The sequence below is a fragment of the Serinus canaria genome, chromosome 21 (assembly GCF_022539315.1).
Source record: "Serinus canaria isolate serCan28SL12 chromosome 21, serCan2020, whole genome shotgun sequence".
Classification (NCBI taxonomy): Eukaryota; Metazoa; Chordata; class Aves; order Passeriformes; family Fringillidae; genus Serinus; species Serinus canaria.
The window spans coordinates 198,464-205,139 of record NC_066334.1 but is presented as its reverse complement, the minus strand read 5'-3'; positions in this window follow the sequence as shown (position 1 = coordinate 205,139).

The following is a 6,676-nucleotide window of genomic DNA, read 5'->3' as shown; positions in this document are numbered from 1 at the left end:
GGAAGCAGAGGAAAACCTCAAAATGACACCTCAAGCCAACAGGTGAGGCTCAGTATTGCTGAGCCCTCCTATTTAGGAGGGAGCTCCCTGCATGGTCCAGGAAAACTAAGCTGTGGCCATTACCCTCCCAGCTGAAGGAGGGGGTTTCTGCAAAACTTGCAGTCTTCTTGCTCTTCCTTGAGAGGGAAGAGGTTGGGGGAATGCACAGGCATATGTGAAACCCCATCTGTGCCATGGCGGCAATGGGCTGGGGCAGAGCCTGTGGTCACTGGAAGGTTTCCAGACACCATCTGCTGACAAGTGACTTGAAGCAGTGCAGGGTGAGGGAGGTTTGCATTAGGGCAAACCCCAGAATACCCCAGCTGCCTCTCTCCTGCCTGCTCAGCACCAGTTCAAATAAACTTCCAGCAAAATGTGACAGATGATGGGGAGGGACACCCTAGGTGGGTCCTGAGGTGGAGCACTGTGGGTTGATCCATTTCAGTACAAACCAGAGATCGCCTAACCAGAGAAAGGTTTGCCTCTCTCATTTGGCTCAGTTGGCCAAAGGTACAGCATTAAATCGCTGGGGGGGGAGGGGTAAAACTAGGATTTGCCTCCCATGGTTCCATCTCATCAGCCCCCCAAGGCTGCAAATCCTCAAATACCTTAGAGACAAGTTCTTCCCTTTCCAGTTCATGCAGAGGAGGTCACAGACCTCAGGCCATTGGCCAAGTCTTCTGCTCCTTGTCCATCTAGGATGAGGGCCAGAGCTGAACAAGACAATTCAAATCAGCATGGAGATAATCTCCGCACATGGGATTTTTCAGGCTGCAATGAAAGCTAAACCCTGCAAATGCCACCCAGGGTTAGTTTGGCTCTGCAGAGCTCTGGTTCTTCTCAAAACTAAGTTCCAACACCACAGGGGGGTTTAGAAATGTGTTTTCATATTTACTTTGTCTAGTAAATAATAAGTTTGTGCTGAACAAGCCATGGGGTTTTCCTGTCCTGAAATCAGCTCCACTGGGCTGTGTAAAACCATAATGTGCTGCAGACACCTCATCCTTGCTGGTCTCCTCCCAAGAGCCCTTAGCTGGGAAGAGAGGTGCCCACATGGTGCCTCCTGACAATGCAAAGAGAACACTAAAGCTCTCTTTGTCCCTCCTCGAGTCTCTCCTCGCGAGATGCTGCTGTTTGGACCACAGACGGCATCCCTGCTTTCCCATCAGTGGAAGTACAGCTTGCTTCTGCCTTAACCACTTGACACACCACTGGCTTAAGAAGCAACTTATTTTAGATCTCAGTAAGTCTGACTTCCTTCTGTGGAAAGGGCATCAATATCAATATCCATCTGCTTAGAACAGTGCTCCCCTGTCTTGCCCACAGCCAAGGAGCCACAGCTACCTTGTGTGCTGCTGGAAGCATCCTGCCAGTGGGCTCGAGGTGCATTTGAGCTGGGAGGGGGCAAGAACTGACCATAGATGCCAGGTCAGGGACCTGCTGCCTTTTGCCTCCATCGCTGTGATGCAGTTTGCTGGATTTGGAGTGGATGCAGTGCCTGATACCCAGGTATGCTCCAAGCTGCCCACAAAGTGCATTTTGCTTGTCCCTTTGCTTCCTCCAAGCCAGAAGCATTGGCTGCATCCTTTTCTCACTGTTCCCTAAAGCTTCTTGCTTCAGCAGGTGCTGCTGCTGGGTTCAGCTGTACACCCTGCCTCACCTCCTTTCTTAGCTGTAGCTCTCCATTTGTGTGCTCTCAAAGCTCACCTTTTCATAGGCTCCTGGTAAAACCAATGTCTTCTTTCCCTTTGGCCTCTGTGGTGGCAGAGCTTGAGGGATATTTTGTTAAGTTCAACTTGTTGCAGAGAGACCATGGTAGGATGGGAGAAAATGATGACTGACCCTTTGAAAAACCCTTACTTCCAACAGCTTCTCTCTTCCCCTGGTGGATCCCACTCCTCCAGCACTTCTTTTCCCCACTCCAGCTTCAGCCTCAGGTAAGGAATTGTCTCCAGTGAAAAAAAAGATGCCTCACTATTCTCCTGAAACAAGGTGTATGGAGACACTAGCTTCTCTGTGACCACAGACAGAGTAAGATATCTGTGTTCTCGTCTTCCAAAGCCCTCTACCTACTCTGCCTGTCCCCTGCATCCCACATGCATCAGACCACATCACACTATGACTCTCCCCAGCACTGCATCCTGCCACATGCTCAGCCCCATTCCAGCCCCACAGGCCCAGAACTAGGTTCTCATCCTCAGTCCCCCAACACTTTCTCCTTAGTAAGCTCATCCCTCCTCTGAGAACTCACTGAGGCTGACATCTCCACCCAGACTCTCCCCCTCATAAACCTTTCTGGATGTCCCACTGCCAACTCGAGATCATCATAGCAAAAATAGAACATCACCTCCAAGTCCTCTCCACCCTGTCCCAAAGGGTAAAGTCATTATTTTTTTCCCATTCCCAAAACTCACAACTTTACCACCATGATCTGCTTCTTTGTTTTTCTTTGCCTTTTCTACTGGAAAATCCATCTAGGTGGCATGTACCTTCAGCCTCAGCTATTTCAAACTCTGGGCTTCATATTTCCAACTCTCCATCCCGGATCCAGTCCAAGCCCGGCACAGCCAAGCACATGTGCAGAGCTGGTATTTTTCTCCAGCTGTTTTGACCACATCATGCCTATGCCTTTTACTAGGCAAGGACACTTCCATCACTCCCAACTATCTCATTCTCCCTCCCTGGGCATGTTCAGCCTCACCCACTGCTCCTTGCAAACTAATTAAATCACTGTGGGTAACATTAATGATGCTGATGGAGCATAAGTTAGCACTCACATCCTTTCCCTCCTTCACATCATTAGTGAACATTACAGCAAATCCCTTTGCATATTCCTTCAGCAATGAGCACAGTAATTCTCCTGCATCTCCTTCTCTCCCTTTATCCACATGACTTTACCAGCTGGCTGTAGGGAAGCAAGGTGATGGAGACAGTAGGAAAGAAGTGTCTAGGACTATCAAAGAGATACTTCCAGGACAGAATGGTGTCTTACTGCATGGGCAGGTAAAGAAGAGGCTCAGTTCTCCTTAGAGTTGCCATACCACACACATCGTGCCACTTGTAATTGGGCATGGTGGGCCTCACGTCAGTCTGGCACAGGAGAACCCACACTGGGGTGACCATCACTTCCACCTGCACTTGCTGAAGATGTCAGTGGTGCCTTGGCCATGCAGTGTGTCCATCAGCAGCACTAGGCTGCAGCACAAGGCCATGCTGAAGGACAGACATCCAGCAGAAGCAGAGCCTTTGACAGCAGCATGATACCGTGACAAAAGGAGGGCACCCAGCCAGCGCTCCTCAGAGAGGCCTCCCAACCCTGACTGCCAAAATCCTGCTTTAAGCACAGGAAAATAAATTGTGCAACCTACCTTGGACTGAGTTGTAACACTCAATGTGGGTGGAGGGGAGAAAGGGGCAGGAGCTGGGCTGAGGATTAGGCCCTGCATCACAGCGTTTAGGCTGGACCACACCTGGAGCTCGAGCAGCACCTGCACCAGGCTTAGCCCTTCTCATCCCTCACAGGTATGCCCAGGATGTTTCTGCAGCCACCAAGCCACCAAGCTCCTTACCAGGGATCCAGAGATGCAGCCACATGCAAGTCCCGTCCTTGTGCCTGTGTTCAGTCCTCAGGAGCTATGATCTCTCCTAGGCTGGCTTCCAGACCTGGCAACACATTCCTTCTCCCATCCCAGATCTGACCATCAGTATTTTCTCAAGTGCACATGCAAGGAGTGCATGCCTAGGTGAGCTCCATACCATTGTGGATCCCCAGACTGCTCTGGCAGCACCTCAATGCTAGATGTTTGGTCCAAAGGACCTAAATGATCCACCAGAATCCTCTCCTTCCAGCTCTTCATCACCACAAATGAAATCACAAATTTCAAGCCTCATTAGAGTCATTTGCTCAGCAGTGCAAAAAAATAACCCGCCCCAAACCCCTCAGTGGCTGTTGAGCCTACTTGTCCCTCTTGGCTCTGGTCTAGGACAGTTGTTGCATTGTCACAGCTTTGCTCCCATAATTTACATGGGCAGATAGTGATGGGACCATGGGAAACTATTTTAAGCTAAAAGAGGTGAGATTAGATTGGGTGTTAGGAAGAAATTCTTTACCCAGAGGGTTGTGAGGCTATTACAGCAAGGCTTAATAAGAAGAGGTGGGAAAATGCAATAGCCTGTCTCTTCAGGTGTCTCAGGTTCTTGAGCTGGGGGTAGCCAAACACAGCCCATGAGAAAGTCTCACCACCACCTCAAGCCCTTTCCAAAGGAAGACTATCAAGCAGGGTGGCAGAGCAGCCAACCTGTCTTCATTGGTGACTATACTATAGTATAGGAACTGAAACTATTATGGCTGGTCACCTCTCACCTATCTTATCATCCCTAGGTGCCCATAGGTAATCTCATAGAGCTATATAAACCTCTGCCACAATGATGTACCTGCTGTTTGCTCACCAAGTCAGAGCACAATGGACTGTGACTTCTTCACTACAGCATAATCTGAGAAGCCATCGGCTTCTCTAGCTCCCATCTTTTGGTCTGCAAGATCATTTCAACTACCTTCATGTACATCTTTGTTTTGGATACATCATTGGTTAAGATACAAGAGATGCACGACCCCACAACATGCCAAGGAACTGTCAGAAAAATTGCTGTGGCCAGGAAAGGATGTAGGAACCAGAAGTGCTGCTGCATCTTCCCTCATATCTACAGCTTCCACCAAAGACACCCAGGAGAGCAGCACCTGACATCATCAAATTTATAACCTCAAAATCTCCACCTTTCTGAAGGACAGGAAGATGGTGTATAGAAGTTTATCAGCAAATAGCTTGTGAACCCAAGAATTAGAACTTTCAAAAGGGAATTTTCAGGCTGCTTCTGAAAAAAGACAGTCCAGGCATCCTGTTGTACTTCAGAATTTCTTGTTAAGCTACTGTCCAGGAAGGAAGTTGTTGCAGAAAATTTAATGTAGCAGGGTTATAGAGGCCTAGCCTGTAAAACAAGATGTACAAGAATGACCACAGAAATATAGAATATGTTCAGAACAGAGCAGAGGGTCTAGGCACTGTTGATACTATGTAGCTTAATTTGAAGTGTGAAAAAACATGGAATTCTGGAGGAAAAATAAAAAGGAACATTAGTATTCGTGTGGCATCTCAGAATCACCGGGGTAACAGAGCTTTAAGATGTTGCACAGACAACCTCTATGAGGCCAATACAAAGTGATGGTCTGCCTGCAGCCACTTTCAAGGACACCATGAAGATCACAGAATTACAACGTGTTTTGGACAGGAAGAGATCTTAAAGCTCATCCAGTTCCACCCTCTGCCATGACAGGGAGACCTTCCACTAGACCAAGTTGCTCCAAGCCCCATCCAAACTAGCCTTGAACACTTCCAGGGATGGGGCAGCCAAAGCTTCTCTGGGCAACCTCACGGAACGATTACACTCTCAAGGGGTCTGGGACCACAAGGGAAGAGTGGGACAGACCAGACCTCCAGGATGCTATGAAGAAAAGTGAACTTTGAAATCACCATGGGAAAAGGCTGAACAACCAGAGTAAAGAAGCAGCAGTGGAAGCCCTGCAGATAGCTCATCTGAGACCTGGCCTGGGGTGAGTACTCTGCTACCTGACCAGCTGAAACATATGCCACCATTTAATTTCCATCAAGGAACCTAGCATATCTGGGAGGGCCTCAGAGCTGAGCTAGATGCAAATTAAATCAGTCCTTTGTGACATTTTTTCTCAGTAAAGTCACTTCATCCTCTCAATTTTCCATGTGACATAGCTAGGAAATGTCAGGCTGATAAGAAATGTCACTGGGGTTATGGTGACCTTGGAGCCCCTGCTCTGGGGAGCCTGCAGGTTCAGGAAGTCAAGACATCAATTACTCATTGGCCTAAATTGTTTTCTTTTACCTTCTCTTGGTTAGAGAAAGCTGGTGTCTGTCACTGTACCTGTAAACCTCACAAAGGCTGGAACACAGTCCTGGTCTTGGTAAGTGCCAAAGTGCAAAATCATAAGTGCCATGATAAGAAAAGGCACTTATGGAATGGGAAAGCATCTTCCAACATCACAGCTGTGAGCTGCCATCCAAGGGCTTTGTCAGATGAAGATGCTGGAGGCAACAACATACCATTTATGGGAGCAGAGGTAAGGATGAAGATCTGGCTGTGGAGGGAGAGATTTCAGAGCTGTCCAGGCAGAAGGCTCCAGGCAGAGGCAATGGTGCAGGTGTTGCAACTTCCCCAAGCACTCTCTGAGTTTCTCAGCCAGCATGAGCTGGAAACGTCCCAGAACCAAGCAAGCAGCCCAGGAAAAGCTGATCTCTAGGCTAGTGGGGATGGTTCCAGAAGAGCAGGTGAAGACAAAGTTGTAGAAGGCAATTAAGAGTGAGGGCAGTGAGACACATCTATTTTAAATCCTCCTGCATGGTTCTGCCACAGTTTAAGAGCAGCTCTTTGGAAGTGCCCAAGCTCTCCTAGCAGAGCACTTTCCCAGCTGCATCCCATGCATCTTCCCCTGGTGCCAACACTCTTTCACCCACATGCTTCCCCATGAAGAAAACCTTCTCGTGCTATGGAGGCAAGAGCAGAAGCACCTGATTGGGCAGATGGAAAGCAGAGCAATGCTGAAGAAGTG